The sequence below is a fragment of the Pelophylax lessonae genome, assembly GCF_965119305.1.
Source record: "Pelophylax lessonae genome assembly, chromosome: 9".
Classification (NCBI taxonomy): domain Eukaryota; kingdom Metazoa; phylum Chordata; class Amphibia; order Anura; family Ranidae; genus Pelophylax; species Pelophylax lessonae.
The window spans coordinates 114,910,844-114,934,792 of NC_138776.1; the positions used below are offsets into that span (position 1 = coordinate 114,910,844).

The window sequence follows — 23,949 nt, forward strand, 5'->3', positions numbered from 1 at the left end:
GCTTCTGAAAGAAGATTGCTAATGCTGAAACCTGACCCTTGATGGTGCTCAAGGCTAGTTTCTGCTCAACCCCCTTTTGCAGAAAGGCCAATATTCGGGTCACCGAATAGGTACGTGGAGGAAATCCTAAAGATTCGCACCACGCGATATACGTCTTCCATGTGCGATAATAGACCTTGCTGGAAGTCGCTTTCCTTGCCTTAATTAGCGTAGGAATAACTGAAGCTGACAACCCTCTGTCCTTCAGTACCTGGGTCTCAATGGCCAGGCCATTAAACCCAGCGACTGTAAAGCAGAATGGAGGATCGGTCCTTGAGACCGCAGACACTCCCTGAGAAGAAGTTCCCAAGGAGCGTTCGCGACCAGCATGTCCAAGTCGGCCAGACCGGCTTGACGAGGCCAGCCTAGAATTTCTAGGACAACTGGAGCTGACTGGATCCAAACCAGGCTGCCCTAGAGCTATCTGGCCCCGGCAATCAGACAAAGTCTGATCGTTCTCTGTTCCCACACATTTATCAGACACCTGATTCCTATCAGGAGTGGTGATTTCTCCTGGTTGAACATTAGGGACCGAAGTCACCCGGTTAGAGGTTCCTTGGTCTGTCTGTTCAACCGGATCCGATTCTTGTGGGGAACTGAGGCTAATCTTTGGAAAAGGTAAAGAAAATGATCTGTTCAGGGAACGGTAACTACCGCTCCCTGTAGTACTTAAATGTTGGAAGGGAAGAATCGCACCGGTAGCAGTGGTCGATGCTCGATCTAATGCTCTGAATACCGGTGAAGACGTCCCCTCACCCTCAAGCCGGGTGGGGGCGCACCTTCAGGCTGTGTAATCCTTTGCTACAGGTTTGGCTGAGTCGGTCTTTTGTTTGTCCGACCAGCCCTTCTTGAACCCTCCTAGAGGAGTTTTGCCCTTCCCGCTTGCTCCAGCAGAGCGAACGAACCCTTTATGGGCGGTAAAGAAAGGTCCCCGCTTGTTACAAGGTCCTTTAGCTTTAGCAGCCTGTGGCAAAAAAGTGCTTTTGCCCCCAGTGGCATCCTTAATGATCTCATCTAGGGTGGCCCCAAATAGGCGATTCCCCTGAAAGGGGAGATTCGCCAAGGTCTTTTTGGAACCTAGGTCCGCTGACCAGCATTTTAACCACAGCACACGTCTGAGGATTACCGCTGACATAGATGCATGCCCTAATAGGGGGGTAGCATCCAAGGCTGCATCACAGACAAACTGTAGTCCTTGTATAATCTGTTCCATCAAATCAGATGTTGCCTGGGGGATATCTTTCCCCTTCAGGTCCTGGCGCACCAATCTCGCCCATTCCGTTAATGTCTGAGAAACTAGACCAATGACAATTACTGGTCTAAAGGCTGACCCATTCAGATAGTGCGGGACTCCACTTCTACCTTCCGATCCACCGAATCCTTAAAGGACGAAGCGTCCTCCACTGGAATAACCGTGGCTTTATTCAGTCTGGAAATAGGTGGATCCACCACTGGTGGTACCGTCCATTTCTTAATGAGGGATTCCTCAAACGGATAGCGTCTAGCAATGCGCTTGGAAATAGTAAAGGTACGCTTAGAATGCTCCCATTCCTCTTTAATCTTATTACCAAAACACTTGGGTAAAGGAAAAACCTTCACCGTCTTGGTGGGTTTGCTAGTACCAAAGGGAATCTCTATTTCAGTTGCCTCTGCCGGTAAAACCTCAAGTCTTAAGGTTTCCCGAACCACCACAACTAGTGCGTCCACCAATGCTTCTTCCTGAATTATGGCGGAAGCATGAACGTCCTCCTCACTGTCTGAGGGAACTTTACCTGAGACAACAGCCCCTGCAGAGGGACCTACAGCTGCAATGACTATCTCAGAATCTGAATCTGAAGTATCAGATGATATAGGGGTAGGCGGGGGTCGCTTTCTTGACCCCCGTTCCTGACAGAAAAAAACTGATTTGCTGTAGCGGAGAGAGAGAGGATATACCCTCTGGGACTGCCCCTAAGGTGTGGCCAGAATGTTTTCTTTCCTGTCTAGTCCTACTCCTGTAGAGGGCAGCATAACCCGAGTTGTGTTGAATCAACGAGGACTACGTCTGTCAATGAGCGACAGAGAAAAATAATTTAATCTAATCTCATTACCACTGTCATGTGGAGATTCGGATACATCCAAATCTCTGAACCACCAAAAATTTGTCCGAATTTAGATTCAGACCAAGACAAATTGCAGATGTCCAGATCAGTGGAAGTGTGGATTTTCTTTGGAAAAGCACACTCGAGACCAGACCAGGCCAGTACTGTAGTGAGGGCTGTTTTCTTTTCATTCTCTAACTTAGCTGTGTTTTTTTTCCACTTTTAATGCTACTAACCAAAATGCTTGGGCAGCACTTATTTACTGTATTTTTCAAAAAATTTTCATTGGGAATAGTAATTGCAGCCTGACAGAGGGGTGTTAGACCATAAGTTTATGATCCCTATAGCAACTGTAATGCTACAACAGTTTTACATGTAACCTAAATAGCATGACATTCTGTAAATTCTGTATAAATATATGAAAATTTAAATACATTTCACAATAAAGGGCTGCCACATTTCTATATTTCCATGTTCCTCCAAGTAAACTAAATGAAAAATAGTGAATGGTGTTGCTTAACTAAACACAGACATACCAGAATTATGGATGGCTTTGTCCTACAGGATATACTTTAATGGAACATCCAAGAAAAGCAGGAAAATGACAAGTAAATTTCATGCTAACATAATATTACGATGCTGTAAAGGCTAAAACGCTCCAAGAAATAATCTATCCATAATATAAACAGCAAAATATTAAAGTTTACATAATCAAACTTATGGAGCACAAAACAAGCAGATCGCTTTCTGGAAGGTACACCGTCGAATCTAGGCTTAGAAACAGAATCTTCCCTACATCAATGGTTCCATTCCAAAACCACAGCAGGATTTGATTTTGACTAACCCAACTATTGGTTTTGGAAATATAGGAAAGTTACACATGTATAGTATCCAGATGATGGCAATTATTTACAGATTCATGATCAGTTAAATCTGCACTTCATTTAGCACTCACCACTAAAGACTTACACAAACAACTGCAAGAGGACCAAGATGAGCAGCTGAGCATTGTGAGGAATTTGAATTTTGTGTGTGTCAAAACAAATTATACTATTTATACGTGAGATATTGTACAGTCACTCTAAGGCAAAATGAATGACATTTAAAAACCTTCCAATTCTTTGGGAAAGCATCAACTGTCTCGGGCATGTTGTGCCAACACTATGTCAAATATCTGTGGCTTCATCACAGAGATATGCCTCGCATTCAAAAATGCATCAAAGATCCATCCAAATAAATAATCTTGTTTTGAGTCTCCAGCTTGGATTTAATACAAATTATTAACCTGTTGGAAAGAAAGACATCAGGAAAACTATACCTTTCAACAAACTAATGGCAAATGTAAGTTTCATTTGAATCACTAAGATTAAAGATATAATGTAATGCACTGCAATATAATAAATCATTTTTAACAACCAGACTCATTTTAAATCACCCTCAGTTATTCCTGTAGACCTAGGTGTCTTGTTACATGAGTCTCTCACATCCATGGTGGCTTTTCAACAGGTCAAATTTTCTATTAATCCAGATAGAAACACAACTTTTGCTGGTAAAAAGCAAGCATTAACAGGACTTTTTATCCAGCACAACAGCATTAATCGTATACCATACAACGTATTATACAAACATATGATTTGCATTAAACAATTGCATTTTTAATATATGCAATTAAAATTGCTCACTGTATCTTGTAACTTATCTCTGTATTATAACAGACTACCATGTCCTGCTACAGATACAATGAGTGACAACACATAGGTTACACATGGGTCTACACGTTTTGCAGCCTTAACACATGGGTCTACACGTTTTGCAGCCTTAAACTGCTTTCCAAGTGCACTGCTTTTATATATACAGTGTATATTATATATATATATATATACATATACACACACACACACACACACACACACACACATATATACACATATACACACACATAGTGCCTTGCGAAAGTATTCGGCCCCATTGAACTTTTCCCACATTTCAGGCTTCAAACAAAAATATAAAACTGTAATTGTTGGGAAGAATCAACAAGTGGGACACAATCATGAAGTGGAACGAAATTTATTGGATATTTCAAACTTTAACAAATTAAAAAAACTGAAAAATTGGGCGTGCAAAATTATTCAGCCCCTTTATTTTCAGTGCAGCACACTCTCTCCAGAAGTTCAGTGAGGATCTCTGAATGATCCAATGTTGACCTAAATGACTAATGATGATAAATAGAATCCACCTGTGTGTAATCAAGTCTCCGTATAAAATGCACCTGCACTGTGATAGACTCAGAGGTCCATTTAAAGTGCAGAGAGCATCATGAAGAACAAGGAACACACAAGGCAGGTCCGAGATACTGTTGTGGAGAAGTTTAAAGCCGGATTTGGATACAAAAAGATTTCCCAAGCTTTAAACATCCCAAGGAGCACTGTGCAAGCGATAATATTGAAATGGAAGGAGTATCAGACCACTGCAAATCTACGAAGACCTGGCCGTCCCTCTAAACTTTCAGCTCATACAAGGAGAAGACTGATCAGAGATGCAGCCAAAAGGCCCATGATCACTCTGGATGAACTGCAGAGATCTACAGCTGAGGTGGAAGAATCTGTCCATAGGACAACAATCAGTCCTATACTGCACAAATCTGGCCTTTATGGAAGAGTGGCAAGAAGAAAGACATTTCTTGAAGATATCCATAAAAAGTGTTGTTTAAAGTTTGCCACAAGCCACCTGGGAGACACACCAAACATGTGGAAGAACGTGCTCTGGTCAGATGAAACCAAAATCGAACTTTTTGGCAACAATGCAAAACGTTATGTTTGGCGTAAAAGCAACACAGCTCATCACCCTGAACACACCATCCCCACTGTCAAACATGGTGGTGGCAGCATCATGGTTTGGGCCTGCTTTTCTTCAGCAGGGACAGGGAAGATGGTTAAATTTGATGGGAAGATGGATGGAGCCAAATACAGGACCATTGTGGAAGAAAACCTCATGGAGTCTGCAAAAGACCTGAGACTGGGACAGAGATTGGTCTTCCAACACGACAATGATTCAAAACAAAGCAAAATCTACAATGGAATGGTTCACAAATAAACATATCCAGGTGTTAGAATGGCCAAGTCAAAGTCCAGACCTGAATACAATCGAGAATCTGTGGAAAGAACTGAAAACTGCAGTTCACGAACGCTCTCCATCCAACCTCACTGAGCTCGAGCTGTTTTGCAAGGAGGAATGGGCAAAAATTTCAGTCTCTCGATGTGCAAAACTGAGAGACATACCCCAAGCGACTTACAGCTGTAATCGCAGCAAAAGGTAAAGTAAGCTACAAAGTATTAACTTAAGGGGGGCTGAATAATTTTGCACGCCCAATTTTTCAGTTTTTTATTTGTTAAAAAATTTGAAATATCCAATTAATTTTGTTCCACTTCATGATTGTGTCCCACTTGTTGTTAATGCTTCACAAAAAATTACAGTTTTATATCTTTAGGTTTGAAGCCTGAAATGTGGCAAAAGGTCGAAAAGTTCAAGGGGGCCGAATACTTTCGCAAGGCACACAATATATTACCAAAAGTATGTGATGCCTTCCTTTTTACAAGCACATGAACTTTTAATGGCACCCCAGTCTTAGTCCGTAGGGTTCAATACTGAGTCGGCCCACTCTTTGCAGCTATAACAGCTTCAACTCTTCCGGGAAGGCTGTCCACAAGGTTTAGAAGTGTGTCTATGGGAATGTTTGACCATTCTTCCAGAAGTGCATTTGTAGGGTCGGATTTTGGACGGGAATTCCTGGGTCGCAGTCTCTGCTCTAATTCATCCCAAAGGTGTTCTATCAGGTTAAGGTAAAGTTCCTCCACGTCTTTATGGACCTTGCTTTGTGCACTGGTCCAAATCAGTGGTTCTCAACTCCAGTCCTAGGGACCCACCAACAGGCCAGGTTTGCAAGATAACTAAATTACATCACAGGTGATCTCATTTGCTGCTCAGTGATTGCAGTATTCTAGTCTGCATCCCCCAAGGTAATACTTAAAATCTGGCCTGTTAGTGGGTCCCGAGGACCGGAATTGAGAACCACTGGTCCAAATCATTGGTGGAGGAGGGTTATGGCATGGGGTTGTTTTTCAGGGGTTGGGCTTGGCCCCTTAGTTCCAGTGAAGGGAACTCTTAAGGTATCAGCATACCGAGACATTTTGGACAATTTCATGCTCCCAACTTTGTGGGAACAGTTTTGGCATGGCACCTTCTTGTTCCAACATGACTGTGCACCAGTGCAGAAAGCAAGGTCCATAAAGACATGGATGAGCGAACATGGGGTGCTTGACTGGCATGCACAGAGTCCTGACCTCAACCTGATCAAACAGTTTTGGCATGAAATTGAACAGAGACTGAGCCAGGCTTTCTCGTCCACATCAGTGTCTGAACTCACAAATGGGCTTCTGGAAGAATTAGTGGTGCACCGAAATTGCGGCAACTAAAATTTTTACATTTCGGCCAAAAATGGGTCAAAGGTGCCGAAATGAATGGTCGGCGGCCCGCCTCTCATTGATGTCACTACTACGACTATGTGTATGAACTAACACACCGGGCGGACAGGGAAGCGGCCGCTAATCACTATAACTAAGTGAGCCCTTCACTTCCCTGTCAGGCAGGTATCTCCGCTGACAGGGAAGTGAAGGGCTCACTTAGTTATAGCTATTAGCGGCTGATCACCCACCTGCCCGATGTGTTAGTTCATACACATAGTCGTACTAGTGACATCACTGAGAGGCGGGCCGCCGGCCAGAGGCGGGATTTTTGAAAAGGAAGAACACAGGAGGAGCAGAGAGTTTGCCTGCCCGCGACATGGAGGTGCCGCCGTGCGGGAAGAACCAAGCATGTAAATCCCACCACAAGTAAGCAGATTGCCATCATCACAAGGGGGCGCTGAGGGGGGCATGGGGGGGGCGCTAAGGTGAGGTTAATTACCAATGGTATTTGTATTATGCAGCATGAGAGGGTTAATGTATTGCCACTGCTGGTCACTGATGCATTAGTGACCGACCAGTGGTCATTAATTAACCCCTTTGTGCTGCATTAGTGCCACCAGTGTCAGTGCAACCGGTGTTAATTAACACCGACACTGGTGCCACTAATGTAGCACAAAGGGGTTAATTAACTGCCACTGGTTGGTCACTAATGCATCAGTGACCAGTAGAAATACATTAACCCCCTCATGCTGCATAATACAAATACCAATGGCAATTAAATTAACCACTTGCCAACCCATCACAGTACATATACTGCGACAGGGTGGCAGCTACAGGTGTACATCGCTGCCTGTTTCTGGCGTATGTCCCTGTTCTACCCGTTTTAAAATCATTTGGGGGAAAACAGTCATTTTTGATTTCGGTTTTCGGCCAAGGGCATTCTGAATTTTAGGTTTTGGTTTCGGCCCAGAATTTTCATTTCGGTGCATCCCGAGGAAGAATGGTCAAAAATTCCTATAGACACTCCTAAACCTTGTGGACAGCCTTCCCAGTAGAGTTGAAGCTGTTAGAGCTGCAAAGGGTGGGCTAGCTCAACTCGTGTTGTCACCTATTGTATATGTTAACAGGACATAGTAGTCTGTTATAAACATGATCAGATAGACACTTTGACTGTCAATGCTGCCCAGTGTAAAGGCAGACATTGGTGATAGTCTAAACATATCTGGGCTTGCGTTATTTGGTCAATGATGTCCTGAGGATCCCCAGAATGTCATTGACAAAATATATTTATGTCCATATATGGTCAAGACAACACCGGGGAGACCCCACCCTTTTGTTTACATTTTAGCAGCAAGGTACCAGAAAACCTCATGCACAAAAACATAGTACCGTGATGTACATGCCATCATCCCCAATATCTTCACATTTGATGGCTCCCTCCAGGGTGTAGCCATGGGCACTTGTTGTGCCCCTGCCTATGCTAACCTGCACCTGGGGAGGTGGGAGCGTGAATTATTTTCTAATGAGGATCTCTCAATGTACCTGGACCACATTATCTCTTGGTCCAGGTACATTGATGACGTCCTTATTTGGGATGCGAGTATTGATCTTTTTCAGGATTTTTTTCAACTTTTACAAGAAAATATGTTTAATTTGAAATTTACGATGTCCTGGAGCAAAGAACAAATTGACTTTGATACCACCTTATATACACAGGGTGATGGAAGGATAGGAACTACTCTTTTTAGGAAACCTACAGCAGGAAACAATACTGCACTCAGATAGCGCCCACCCTAGAAATCTGGTAAATAGCATACCATACTCACTTCGAATTAGACTCATGCAAAGAGGAAACACCAAGTCATTACGCAAAGCATACAATAAAGCTACAAGAAAAATGCGCCATGAACTACTCTTTGACAAGAAAGAGAAGGAGGGAAATGATAGAACAAGGTTTATTACTACATATTCTGGGCAACATTCTATGAGATACTCAGAAAAAACTGGAGCATCCTTACAGATGACCCAGTACTCTGTAGATATCTTGGACCATCTCCAATTGTTACATACAGGAGGGCAAAATCACTACGAAATAGCATGCTTCATAGTCACTATGCTAGACCTCACAATAACGATCAATTACCCAAAGGGATGCTCAAATGCGTAAATTGTAATTTCTGCTCATGGATCTTGGAGGGATCTTCCTATAGGTTACCATCGGGTCGCATACACTATTTAAATGAACACATAACCTGTCAAACTAAAAATGTAGTATATATTATGTTCTGCAGTTGCAGATCATTCTATATAGGAAAAACTATTCGATTTCTACATAAACGCATCTCGGATCATATTTCCTATATATCTACAGGACAGATTAACACACCAATTGGAGGTCATGTAGGCCTTAAGCATAGGTTTGATGACTCAGTGATTAAATTCACAGTCTTGGACGTAATACATCAGGATTCGAGGGGGGGGAATGTTGATAAAAAAAGTATTATGTAAGGAGGCGAAATGGATTTCTGACTTAAGGGCCACTCAGTCCCCAGGCCTCAACAATGTCTTGAGCTACAAGTCATTCCTATAGTCCCCATTAGAGGGCGCTGTGGGAATGAAATACATGTATGTTTTTTGTTTCCCGCTTTTGTATACAGTATAATCTTTTATGTATAAGTTTCTTACCCATTCACATTGATTTACGTTGTAATAATACATGTTGTAATAGTGATGCCATATATCCACATTGATAGGTACTTTCTTTGTAGACTTGAATTTATAAGGCACGGGATCATTAATACTTCTGGCAGGCGTTCGTGGGAAGTTCATCCTCCGCCCTCTAGGGGGCGGACTGGTTGCGGCATCTGCAGAGAGTTTTCTCTCTGTTGTCGGCTCCCTGTGGACTTCTGCCGCTCTGCCAACGTCACTTCCGCCTTCTGGCGGACATGACATATGGGCTCATCCTACGCTGCAGGCTGTGGACATTGTTGTCCCTACAGCAGCAGATTTTGATTTGCCCATTAGGCAGAGGTGGTGTCCTTTATAAGCCGGTCACATGACCGGAAAGAGCGAGGCAGAACACTCTGGAGACGCTGTAGGCAAGGTATACATGTTTTCCTGTGGGAGGTGAAATGATTTTCCCTCTATGCAAGCCATCATTAGATATTTATCTGCATATGCTCTTTTGGATCTGTCCTTAGGTGGGGGATCGCCGTTATCCTGCCGGGCTTTGTGTTTTATGAGTCCCTGACATCGGGACGCTACAATAAGCACTCTGGTCCTTATGGTTCCAAAGATATGGGGTTGAGAGGTATGCTGGTATTATTTGAACATCTGTGGGAAACCCTTCTACTTTCAACCTTTTTTGGATATGTTTAAGTATGTTTATCATATATTTATATATACCCATTTTGTTTTTGCATACACAGAATCCAGGGCGGCTTGCATGCTTCCCCACATGTGGACAATGAGGATTTAACTCATCATTGCCTATGATAACACCCAGAGACTCATTGGTACTCTGACACAATTAGCCCTGGCCCCCTTTTTTCTCCTCCCCTCTTCCCCCCCCCCTTTTTCTAATATTCCTTTATTTTTTGTATTATTTCCTCTTTTTGTGGGGGTTTTGAGGTTTTTTTTTTTTTGAGGGGGTTGGATTTGCCCCTAATATAATATTCACTCCCCACCACTGACATTGGTCCACTTAAAGGGCTCCTGACATCTGCACAGGAGTGCGGTTCCCTTGCCTGCTATATTTTTCTCCGTTGCGAGTGTTTCAGGTCAGCATAATTATGAAACTATATACCAATGTGATATTTGATGTAAATGCAAAATTGTGATTATAATGCATATATATTTTTCTCATATTTCTTTAGTGCAGCACTTATCTGGTCTTTGTAGTGCCCTGACGAAGCTATAATTGCGAAATGCGTTGGCTTATCAGGGACCGTTAGACTGCACATACATTGAGATCCGTAGGTGTGGTATATTGTATCCATCACAAGCGCATAGTGATCACAGATCCATGTATATTAACATATACTGTATGTTTGTTATTGTGCTATGTTATTTTTGTCTTTTTATTAATATTGCAATAAAGTTGTATATGTTTTTTATATAGTGGTATTGTGACTGCATCCTTCCAACCATACACATGCCGATATAGTCCCGCTTTTCTGAACCTCCCTTGGTCTTTTGGTAAAACCTCATTCAGTCGAGAAGTGAAAGCTGTTGGGAACCTTAGACCTGGACCTCAAGGAGCACATCATGATGACCAGTATCGCTACTGCCATCTTCTCCAGAGCATGCTTCTCCAGGGGTTGCAAGCTCCACATCCCTATCATGGCCAAGCCAGTCAAGCACATAGAGAGAACAACCATATAAGTGAGTGCCTCAACACCCTGCTAATTCCATATGAGCCCAAGGCTGAACAGTGACAAATGCATAGTGTGCAGGACAGCAGCTTTGCAGTCAAGTGCCCATTTGGGTGGATAGGAGTGAGGGGTGCTGGAAGTACCAGAGGTCTTAAGTGAGCAGATTACAGCCACCCCCGCCATACATCTCTCCAACTCACCCACACCCAGTTGCCATAAACAGCTGCCAGCCACAATCTTTCTGTAGGCCCTTGTAGGTGTAGTGTTCCCCCCTATATAGAATAATTGTGAACAAGTGATTTTGCAGACACCATATATGGTCAATAATATAACCTAGATGATCCCACCTTTTCATTTACATCTTAGTGGCGGGCAATGGGGGGGAAGGAAGGGGAAGCGAGAACTGCTGAGAACCTTAGAACAGGATCTCAATGACTATGCCATGATGCTTCAGGGGCTGTAGGCTACACATCACATACTAGCCTAACTAATTTATGCACATTAAAAAACAACCATATTGGGGAGTGAGGGCTTAGCAGGGACCAATGCATTGTGTGCAGGACAGCAGCTTTTAAGTGCCCATTCAGATGCATGCATGTGAGAGTGTGTATATCTAGTACCAGAGGTATAGATCTATATGTTAGCCATGTAGCAGCTTAGCTCCTGACCTCAAACTCTAAAATCTATATTACATAGTACTGTTCACTAAAGTTAGCAACACCAACTTTATTTGCCACACCTCAACGTGTCTAGCCAACGTTGCGCTATGCAAAACATTTTTCTTCTTGGTACCTTCAAGGCTCATATCTCAGTGCCTCTTACTCGAGATATGCTTATTTATTTTATCTTTAAACCTTCAAGGTCTACTTCTTGTTCCAAAAGTCTATGACCAAATGTCTGAGTGTGTGTTAAAAATGGGGGAGTAGTTATAAGTGGTCATGGTTAGCAAAGTGTCCCTGGATTTGAAATTGATTTTGAAAATATATAATCAATTTTCATTGAAGGCATGACCCTATTCTTCTCAATGAATAGATTTTAATTAAGGGGATTCAAAATGGAGATAAACGATAAGCATAATACACTTTTTAGAATATTTTCATTGTTTTAAAAATAGTGATGATTGCTGCATTTATAGCATGAAATATACATTTTCTAGATTCAATGGTTTTAATTTTGATATCTGAATCCCAATCAAATGATAACCGTGAACAGGAAAGTCCAGTTGTCCACTATTGGTAGTGCACAGTTGACTAGATTTAGAAGTAATAAATTAATACCACAATGGAATGTGATTTTTGGGTACAGATAAGTGATCCCATATTTTTTTTAGCGCTTTTATGAGAAACCATCAGGTTTTACTTTTTGTTTGTTCCCTCCTCATGAGGTATAAGATTCTAACGTGTTGCTATTCTGCTAAGGAAGGGCATTAATTAGCTCTGTGTCCCTTTGGAAACAATTTGACCTAATTTCCCATCTTAGAGACCTTTTCCAGTAAGGGAAGTATAGAAACATAACAAATGAGACATGCGCCAACCCTAGCTGACTCCTATCTAAAATAAAAATGGTTTGGATTTTCATACTTACAGCAGATGCTATACGATTACCAATAAAACACTGGGTCCATGTGTTTTATTATTAAACGTCTGACATTTATATAATCTACTGCTGGACAAATGCTGGTGGTAAAAAAAAAAAAAAAAACAGGAAAGCAATTCAACATCACAAAGAAAACGTCAGAGGTTTCAAAAGCCGTAAACACAGCTTGTCACTTAGCCGATATGAACAAAAATGCATCCAGTTAGAATGATTCCTTTAGCATGAAGTCTGTTAGTTCACTTGTCAAATTCTTTAACATGCAGAGGCCAAACAACATTTGTGTGAATGATACATGCACAGCAATCGTACTGTAGCCAAGTAAGGTGAGAAAATGTCAAACTATGCACTAAAGAGGCAATAAAGGGACTGTGAGGTTATATTACAGCTTTGCGGTGCTATTTAAAAGCTAGGTCACACAAATATACAGGAACCCATTTATTACTGGGTCGCCTGCAAGTCATTACAAAAAACAGGACCTGTCCAGTTGATCCGGAGTGGCTAAAAAAAAAAAAAAAAAAAATTTATCTGGTTACAGTTCCAGTCTATTTGGATATTATACAGGAGCATCTCAAAAAATAAGATCATCAAAAAGTTAATTTATTCCAGTTAATTCAAAAAGTGGAACTCATATCACATATATATTCATTACACACAGAGTAATATATTACAAACATTTTCTTTGAATTTCTTTGATTATGGCTTACAGCTAGTGAAAACCCTAAATTCAGCATCTCAGAAAATGTGAATATTACATAAGACAAATAAAATTTTTTTTTAATACAGAAATGTTGGCTTACTGAATAAGTAGGTCCATGTACAGTATAGTATGCACTCAATACTTGGTCGGGATCCTTTTGCATGATTTACGTCATCAATTCGGCGTAGGATTGAGGCGATTAGCCTGTGGCACTGCTGAGGGTGTTATGGAAGCCCAGGCTGCTTTGATAGCGGCCTTCGACTCATCTGAAATGTTGGGCCTGCTGTCTCATCTTCCTCTTGACAATACCCCACAGATTCTCTATGGGATTTAGGTCAGGCAAGTTTGCTGGCCAATCAAGCACAGCGATACCATGATCATTAAACCAGGTATTGGTACTTTTGGCAGTGTGGGCAGGCGTCAAGTCCCGCTGAGAAATGAAATCAGCATCTCCATAAAGCTGGTCAGCAGAGGGAAGCAAGAAGTGCTCTAGAATTTCCAGGGAGAGGGCTGCGCTCACTTTGGACTTCATAAAATACAGTTGACCAACACTAGCAGATGACATGGCTCCTTAAATCATCACTGGAAACTTGACACTGGACCTCATGCAACTTGGATTCTGTGCCTCTCCACTCATTATCCAGACTCTGGGACCTTGATTTCCAAATGAAATGCAAAACTCAATTGCAATTATTAAATGGCCTTTGCTTCACAATCCTCTCAAGGCTTCAGTTATCCATGTTGATTGTGCACCTTTTCCTACCACACTTTTTCCTTCCACTCAGCTTTCCATTAATATGGTTGAATACAGCACTCTGAACAGCCAGCTTCTTTAGCAATGACCGTTTATGACTTACCCTCCTTGTCTTCTGGACAACTGTCAAGTCAGCAGTTTGCCCCATGATTGTGTAACCAACACTGAACCAGACTGGGAGACCATTTAAAGGCTCAGGAAACCTTTACAGGTGTTTCAAGTTAATTACCTGATTAGAGTGTGACACCATGAGTCTACATATTGAACTTTTTCACATTATTCTGATTTTCTGAGATACTTAATTTTGGGTTTTCACCAGCTGTAAGCCATAATCAGCAAACATAAAATAAAGAAATGCTTGAAATATATCACTGTGTGGAACCCATCTATATAAAAATATACGAATTTCCCTTTTTTAATTGAATTCCTGCAATAAATTTACTTTTTGAGGATATTCTACATTTTTGAGATACACCTGTATGTGTCGATGCTGTCAAGAGACATCTCTGATTAAAGCATACAAACACAGTATCAGACTTTATGCACAATCATTTTTTAAATACAATTATGCTTTAAATCCTATACAGTTATCAAAGCATTAGCAGCGCTCATCCAGTATATGAAACACCATGTGCTTTCAAAATCATTGAAGATAAAGTCCCATTCGTGAGTGATGTTAAAGAAATATAAGGGACGATGTAAATTAAACTGCGTTTAGTATCACTTTAATGCAATTCCTGGCTTAGTTTTCAATATGTACTGCCATACACCTTTAATATGCTGACTACTAGAGTTTGCCACAGGATCTGCCTACAGTACAAATGATCACCCTGTCTCCAAGTATTCATATCAGTCTTGACTCAAATAGGCATTGGTGCAAACACAATAAAAAGACTGTTCTCTTTTCTTCTCTTTTAGACAGACTTCATACTTATCAGTCACAGCTGTAACAACACATTGCCCATGTCTTACTTCCAGCATTCAAATTGATCACATCACTAGCTAAAACCTGTAGGTGTATTGGTCAGCCCAAGGTATAACGTTTCGTGTTACATGGCTGCTTCCACTGTCAGTAGGTGTCAAGAATAGTTTAAGCAAAACAAACAGTGAGAAAGAAAAGCTTACTGGAAAATATAAAGTTCTCAGCATGTAGAGCGTGGGTGCACCTTGGTCTCACTCCCAAACCTTCTTGATGTAAGGCTCCCAAGAATCGGTGCATAAGTTATGAGGTGTCTCTGGAAAAAGTACTTGGAGTAGAACTGGCAAGCAGGATCCTATCCCGAAATTAAACCGTTCTCCAGTGCACAGATTGTGATGACCCACAAAAAAACACCTCATAGTTGTATAGTCATAACTAACAACAAATTTCTGTGTTCAAATACCAATTAAGTTAACATCACAAGGGAAAAGCAGCCCTTCTCTGAACAATTACGTTTCGCAGAATGAACAGCCATTTAAAACAATGCGTAATGCAGAACAATTCCTAATCCACATGTGCCTAAAACGGATTGTCTCAGTGAACACTGAAAAAATAAAGTATCACCTCATTAAATTGTCGCTTTTCACATTAAGGCGCAGAGGAAATATTTTGATTGCTCAATTCCAGAACATGGCATTAAACACAGCCAACAGATTACCACCCCTATAAATTCTTGAATAAAAAAAAGACTATGTAAACCATTGCGCTGCTAAAAAGTAAACAAAACACAGCTGGTCAAAATAGGACTTACTGCAATCATGAGTAAATATCAAAGCTTTTATACTGGTCAAGATTTTTGAAGAAATTCACATTTGGGGGTCACCCAATTGTAACAATTTTTGACATTGAAAAGGCTAATTGCACATTAAAGTTAAAATACAGACAAATAGCTAAATACACAGTTTGAAAAACAATCATGAATTATTAAGCTGCCAAAGAATATGCAATGCTGTCCAGTCAGTCTTGTGATTCAGGCACATTTACAAGAGAACAGGCATGTTTGCGACATCATTTTCCTCTGTAGCAGGTCATTTTACGGTTACTATTCTCATACATGTCAGCTTACCACTAAGTCAGGGATCTCCAAACTCCGGCCCTCCAACTGTTGCGGAACTACATGCCCCATGGGACATTGTAAAACTTTGACATTCACAGACATGAGTAGGCATGACGGAATTTTAGTTTCTGAAGAACTGGAGGGCCATAGTTTGGAGACCCCTGCACTAAGTTATCAGAAATAGAAAAAACATATATGCTGAATAGTCTGCTTTAATAAAGAAAAATTGAAATCATGGTATGATTTTTCTTTAAGTTTGTTTATGCACCCCTTGCTTGATATTTACTAAACCATATTACTGCAGTAAATCTAATGTCAACTATTTAAAAATAATCATAATGTAATTTTTTTTAAAGTGGGACTCCAAACAAAAATAATTTCTGTACGTACTTTAAAATATTTTATTCGTTGAGGGACACAGGAATGTAGTAATTATGGGACAAATGGGTTTTAGGAAACTGTCTTCAGGAGGTGGACACTAGCAAACAGTAAGAAACTGTTGAAGGCCTGCCAAAAATAACTCCACCCCTAGGCATCACATTTCAGTTTTATGAGCAAAAAATTCATACAGCAGTAAAACTGAGGGGTGGGCAACAGCCACTGAGAAATCTAATGGATGTGAAAATGTTTCTAGAAGAAAATATAAACTCAATGCCTGGACAGGAGAAGATTTGGGGGAGCAATAATGGGAATCATTACCAACAAGAAAAGGCACAAGGAAAGAAGCTGGCGTTCCATAGAAGGGAAGATAGCACCAGTAAGGGGAGACTGCTATTATGAAGGAAAAAGGAATAAACAATGTGGATGACAAGAAATAACGGCTAACAGAAAACATTAAAGTGGTTGTTAAGCCACTGTGATCTTTACATCATCCACTCTGTTAGATTACAAACTGTAACCTAGTGCCTGTGCTTTATTAAAAAAAAAAAAAAAAGAAAAGCAGATTTCCACCTATTTTCACAGCTCCTATTGGCGCTCACGTGACTCCCGACTCTCTTCTCTCCCCGTCTGACATGTCTGGGGGTGGGGCTAATAAATTCCTTTGACATCAGCCGGGGAGGAAAGGAGAAGAGAGCCACCTGACAGCCGAGCGGTGCTGTAAAACCGGCAGAAATCTGCTTTTTTTTTTAAATAAAGCACAGGCACTAGGATACAGTTTGTAATCTAACAGAGGGGATGACGTAAATAACACTTTTTTGTAGAAGCTGGGAGAGAAGCAGAGCAGCGCTAGTGAGCTGACATGCAGGGAGGGGGGGGGGACTGAGGGAGATATGAGAGCTGCAGATGACAGACAGGTATGCTGACCACGGTGTCAGGGTTCAACAGCCATGATACACCATGGTCGGTGTACAGAGGGGAGGGTAGAAACTGGCAGGATCAGCCAGGTATTTTAGGTGATACAGGGGGCCAAATTACACAGCACAAGCACTGTGCTGTATATCATGCTTTAAGGCAACAGGATCTGTTTTTTTTTTTTGTTTTTTTTTTTTTTTTAGGGTAACAAACACTTTAAGGTTTGGAAGGTGCCAAAACCAGAGCACAGTGCCCAAAGGTCACACGCGATGCAATTTCCGGTCCATGAGGATCTGCGTACGTCCTCCAACGTCCTTCCCAACCTATGAAACTATCGAAAACTGAAGCATGATGGTTAGAGGTGGGTTTTACAGGGGGTACTTTTTTTTTTTTTCTTGGTTGCCAATGCCAATCTCCTAAAGGCAGATGCATATACCTTAAAGGACCATGAATTACTACATTACTGTGTCCCTCAATGGACAATGAAGGGAAAAAGTTTGGCTGCAGATACTATATTCCCTCCAGCCTTTAATAATGAAGTACTCTGTGCCTGAGCGGGACATGCGGAGGCCCAAGCTGCTATGTGGGGAAAGGAGTAGAGGGGTTCCTCAAATAAAGATTTTAGAAGAGCATGGGTTTCCTATTAATTTCCCACAGAAGATAGCATAGGCAGGAACAGGACAATCAAAGTATAAACTTCTGAAGTTTAGGAAAAGTACACATTTTTAAAGGACCAAAGTCCACAAAACCAGGTGCTTAGATTAAAACAAATTTAAAGCTGCTTGTTTATGAACTTCCATGAAGTAATTTAAATGATGCAAATCTGATTTTTAAGCAGCCTTAATTTAGCATAAAACATATTTAAATTCCGCTCATAAATTACATGAATGAAAGCGAAATTGTCTTTTTGTCCCAGGCTCCATGAAATACCAACATGAGTGGAGAAGTCTTTCATCTTCTGGTGGATTTAGTAAGCATTGGGAAATCCTTACGAATTCTACAGCCCAAAAGGAAAATTGCTTGGCTTAGTCTGGAAACCATAGAGTACAATGTAGGTATAGATAAATGAGAAATTGACCAAATAAATTTAGACAAATGATGCCGTTTCTCATAGCTACAAATCATATTTAATTCATACAGAAAATGTAACAAGTAGAAACTAATATGAATGGCTGACTTTGGCAAGTAGATTTCCTTGATGTACCAGTAGTCACCCTGCCTTAAGCAAAGAGGACTAATGAAATTTAGTTCTGCTGAGTAGTAATCTTCCCAAGCTAATTTTTTATTATCTCACTTGGTTTTCCCCATCAATTCAGTATTGCTACTGTTCCTGGCTGCTGCCAGTGGGTATCACTGGCACCTTCATCAACAGACAGGGGAACTGCAGCAATGCTGAGGTATAAATGGTTACATCACCCCTGGGCAACCACTAGGTTTATTGCCAGTGCGTGCTGGAGGAGGATATAAATATTTGGGGAGTGGCCTGGAAAGCCCTTTTTCTCCCTAGGCTGTGGCCTGGAGAGGTGTGTGTAGTGGTTTTTGCTGATTAGGACAGAAAATTGTTTGGGACTAACATATTCTGAAGCTGTCCTGTCTGTCCAAGGAGGATACAGCAACCAAGGTGGATAGACAGGGACAGAAGTCCTGCTGAAAGGAGAAGGAGTCTGACCAGAGTAACCTGGTACTCCCTTGGAGGGAATAGATGGAGGTACTCACTGCCTGGCTGTAGAGCTCTTAAGATAGTGCTGCCAGTGTTTGCCTGATGGTCCTTATTTTTGCATTTCAAAATGGCCATGTTCGCTCTATGCACTATGACTGCGCGAGTATGGTGGGAGTCAGGAAAACATGTACTGGAGGTATCTGAAGCCCTAACCCTCTGTGAGCCTGGAGCAAAAAAAACATCTGGAAAAGAGAAACTGTTACTGGCACCCAAAGCTATTTCTGTCCTCTACTAAAGCCGTGGATCCACCCTGGTGTAATGTCAGCCCAGGAAGATAGAAAACCGTGCTCTAACGTAAATTATCTGGGGAACTGGCAACTGGTGCTCTGGCCCAAGTGCCTTTGAGTTGGAGCAACAATCTATTGCAACGATTCTTTATTAACTACATGACAGAATATAGCTAAAGCATTTAGCCTGAAGCATTAGGCCCTTTTCACACAGTTCACAGTTTCATCAGTTCAGTCATGTTTTTTCAAAGAAAAAACAAATGAAGTTTACATCAGTTTTTTACATCCACCAACTATATTCTTTAACCGCTTGAGTCCCAAAGCCATTATTTCATGCAAAAATGGACCGTTTTGTCAGTTTTTAGTCCAATCCGTTCTTTTAACTGAAGAAAAATAGGCCTTTGATCTGTTCCAAAAAAACAATATTGCTGAAAGCAGATGTAAATGGATGTAAATGGATAATCATCCCTTTTTCCATAGTGATGCATTGATGTCCATTTTTCATCTGTCAAAAGGTTGGATGAAAAATGGACATTCTGCATGTGTGAAAGGGGCCTTACCCATAGAATGTTTGTACAGACATTAAATATTCACTCCTCTTCCTCCAGACAATTAGGTAGAACAGGGGAGTAGAATTAGAAAATTAGGCAGCTCAATCTACTCTGTGAAAAGCAGAGCAATACCAATTGGAGACCAATCTTCATGTGAAAATATAATATAAAATAAAAATAATAAAATAATAAGAGACAAAAAAGATTGACATCCCATCGAGAGAGGAGACTGCAGATTCTCGAGTAGACAAGCACCCACTTTAGGTAGCATGTTGTCCCCCAGTCTATTTTCCTCCAATTCTGGTACTAAAACTTGGCTCTCCACAGTCGGCTCTTATTGGTGCAGATTAAACACATGCTGCTACTGCAGCAAGCACAAAAAATGCACTAGCATTAGCATACAGCCATGTGCCACAGGTGCTACTCAATCTATCAAACATAATTGTGGCTTATAAAATGTGGTGTTTGTGGTGGAGGGCAGTCTGTGTGTGCTGCAGTATGTAGGCTGTACCATTAGCATTACAATGCCACCAATTTTAAATGTGTAAAATAGATCTAATGCGTTTAAAAATTTTAGTGAATTCCATTGTGGTCATACAGGTGTACTTTACCATTCGAGTCAAAAAACAAACAAAAGGACGCACCGGCCTAGCACATTATCCTCAATAACAGGCTTTACTGGTTAAAAGTATATATATATATATATATATATATATATATATATATATATATATATATATATGTGTGTGTGTGTGTGTGTGTGTGTGTGTGTGTGTGTGTGTGTGTGTGTGTGTGTGTGTGTGTGTGTGTGTGTGTGTGTGTGTGTGTGTGTGTGTGTGTGTGTGTGTGTGTGTGTGTGTGTGTGTGTATATATATATATATATATATATATATATATATATATATATATACATATATACACATACACACACATACATCTATATATATATATACATAGACTCACAAAGGTAAATAAAAGCACATCCAATCCGAACATCTGGAACAAACTGTATTCAGTGACCAATATTCTCAATGTATGATGGCTAACGCGTTTCTAGGCTTAGGCTATTCGGCGGCGTACGTTCGACACTTTTGGTTGCCCAGCATGGCTCCCGGGGGGTCATAGTAAGTCCCATGATTAATTGCAGGATTCACACACATTACCTACATTTATGTACAGTGCCTTCTCGATCACCCCTAAGGATTCTCCTTACACATGTGTACTATGGCTATGATTACCCCCTAGTTTGTCATACATCTGGATTCCATCATCAGATGCAGCACCCCCTAGGGTATTTGAATACAGCTATTGAGTATAGTGTATGTGATTGTGTAATAGGTATTCACTATTATGTCATTAGAGTTCCTAATGGAAGGTGCAAAGGTATTTGTTTTAATGGTTTGGACTTTAGAGGTTAACATCTAAACTAAATCAATGGGGAGGAGTTGTTTCAGACCACTCCCGGGTGGTATGTGACACTTGCTACTTAAATGAGTGGTCTAGACATGGCTTGCTGGCTCTAAAGAAGAGGCTAAGCCTCAAACACGTTACCCATCATACATTGAGGACATTGGTCACCGAATACAGTTTGTTCCAGATGTTTGGATTGGATGTGCTTTTTTTATACCTTTGTTTGCGAATATATATATATATATACATACATACATACATACATACATACACACACACACACACACACACTTTTAACCAATAAAGCCTGTTGTTGAGGATAATGCGCTAGGCCGGTGCGCCCTTTTGTTGTTTTTTGGCTCTAATGCCTTCAGACAACCCCAGTCTTAAAAGGCAGCAAGGCCATAGCCATTTGGGAAGCTAAGTGTGAATTCTGTTGAATTACATCTCCAAATAGGTCAGATAGAGGCCCCTATCTCTGAACGCAGGAGAAAGGTGCTACGGCATCACATTTTTGTCTTGGAGCAATACTTTAGCATTCATTGCGTTGGAATGTCCCCAAGTAAGGTTTTTTTTTTGTCACAATCGTCTAGAACAATAGGCCATTTCATAAGTCATATGAACAGATGAAATCTAATATGGTGGTATAAATTATACACATGCAAAACAAAGAATATATGCGGACTGAAAATAAAAGTTATAAATATACAGACATCAGAGTTATGAAATGGTTTGTTGGCCCTAAACCAGAACCTTGGACTTTTCACACTACCAGGGCACTAAACCTAGGTTATTTTCAGCAAACACCAACTTTGGTTCCTTGGTAAATATAAACTCAGTCACTAAAATATCATATAAGCTTCAACATATCTTTAAAAAACAGAGTTACACTTTTGGGTGAAACTTCCGCTTATATGCCTCTTCCCTCCGGTGCCACATTTGGCACCTTTCAGGGGGGCTACAGCATTTGTAGCTGCTGACTTTTTTTTTTGGGGGTGGTGGAGCTCTTATTTAAAGTGTAATTCCAGACCTTAACTAGCCTTAAAATTGTCCCCTCCCCCTCCCAACACCTATGCTAACTAACCTGCTTGACCACTTGCCTACCGCCGCACGACTATATACTGCGGCGGTCAGCCCCTCCTGGGCAAAGTGACGTACCGGTATGTCACTCGCCCACGAGTCTCTAGGGGGGCGAGCGCCCATTCCCGGTGGCTCCGATGTCCGCCGGCCACTCGCGATCTCCCGCTGGAGAGGGAGAAAGTCAGACAGTGGATGTAAACACAGCCGTCTGTCATTCTCCCTGATGTAACTGCAGAGACTATACGATCCTGCTATGTAGGATCGTATGTCTCTGTGGTTACATCACAAGCCACGCCCCCCCACAGTTAGAATCACGCCCCTAGGGATACATTTAACCCACTGAACACAAAAAAAGTTAACCCCTTCCCAACCAGTGTCATTTTTACAGTAACCGTGCATATGTATAGCACTGATTACTGTAGTAATGTCACTGGTACCCCCAAAAGTGTCAAAAATGTCAAGTCAAGGGTCCGATCTGTCTGCCACAATGTCACAGTCCCGCAAAAAAAAACAAAAAAAAACAAAACAAACAATCGCAGATCACCGCCAATACTAGTTTAAAAAAAAAAATACAAAAATGACATAAATCTTTCCCGTAGTTAGTAAACGCAATAACTTTTACCAAAAATATGTAGCAGAAAACAAATTGGCCTAAAACGTTAAAAAATTTAGATTTTTACATTTTTTTTGGGGGGGGGATTTCATATGAAAAAAAAAAAAAATGTAAAAAATATTTTTTCAAAATTGTCGCACTTTTTTGTTTATAGCACAAAATGTAAAAATCGCACAGGTGATCAAATACCACCAAAAGAAAGCTCTGTTTGTGGGAAAAAAAGACGTCAATTTCATTTGGGTACAGCGTCGCACGACTGCGCAATTGTCCGTTAAAGTCACGCAGTGCTGAATCGCAAAATAGGCCCTGGTCTTTGAGCAGCCAAATCCTCCGGGGCTTAAGTGATTAAGAAAGATTTATTTATATATAAAATATATATATTTATATTTTCAGGCCACTCTGGTGTGGTCACATCGGAATGGACCTTTAAAGCCCAGGTGACGTCACGCTCAAAAGGCATTAGCCCTGAAAAATGTTGTACAGACGCATGCAAGTTCCACTCTGGGTTTTGGGCTTATGGGGGCTTTATAGCATTTGTGGCAGCTAATTTAGGCAGCTCTAGATGTTGGCACTTTAATCAATCACAGTAGCAATTCAAAATGTTTAGACAACCAGCTAGTTAAGTGTACTTTTTATTTATGTCACCAAGGTGCACTTATTTTTAGTTTAAGGCTCCGTTCACATGTAGGCGTTTTGGGGCGTTTTTGGGGCGTTTTTCTGCTCTAGGATCAGCTCTCAAAACGCCCAACAAGACAAATCCTATTCATTTCAATGGCCCCTGTTCACATCTGAGCGTTTTGAAGCTGTATACAAAACGCCCAACGCTCAAAAAAGTACATGAGCTTCTTTTTGGGCAGATTACAGGCGTTTTCCATTGATCTCTATTGAATCTAAAAACGCCTGCACAAAAATCGCGGTAAAAATCGCGGTAAAATCGCGGTAAAAAACGCCGCAAAAATCGCGGTAAAATCGCGGTAAAAAACGCGCGAAAAACGCTACGCTCAGGTGTGAATGT

The 23,949-nt window shown here is 41.0% G+C and overlaps 1 protein-coding gene across 5 annotated transcripts in view; it reads right to left on the reverse strand.

The window, feature by feature from the left end:
• The window catches only part of BICC1 (BicC family RNA binding protein 1), a 366,015-nt gene that overhangs the window by 179,726 nt on the left and 162,340 nt on the right, over positions 1-23,949 (reverse strand). The gene's annotated exons all lie outside the window — the stretch shown is intronic.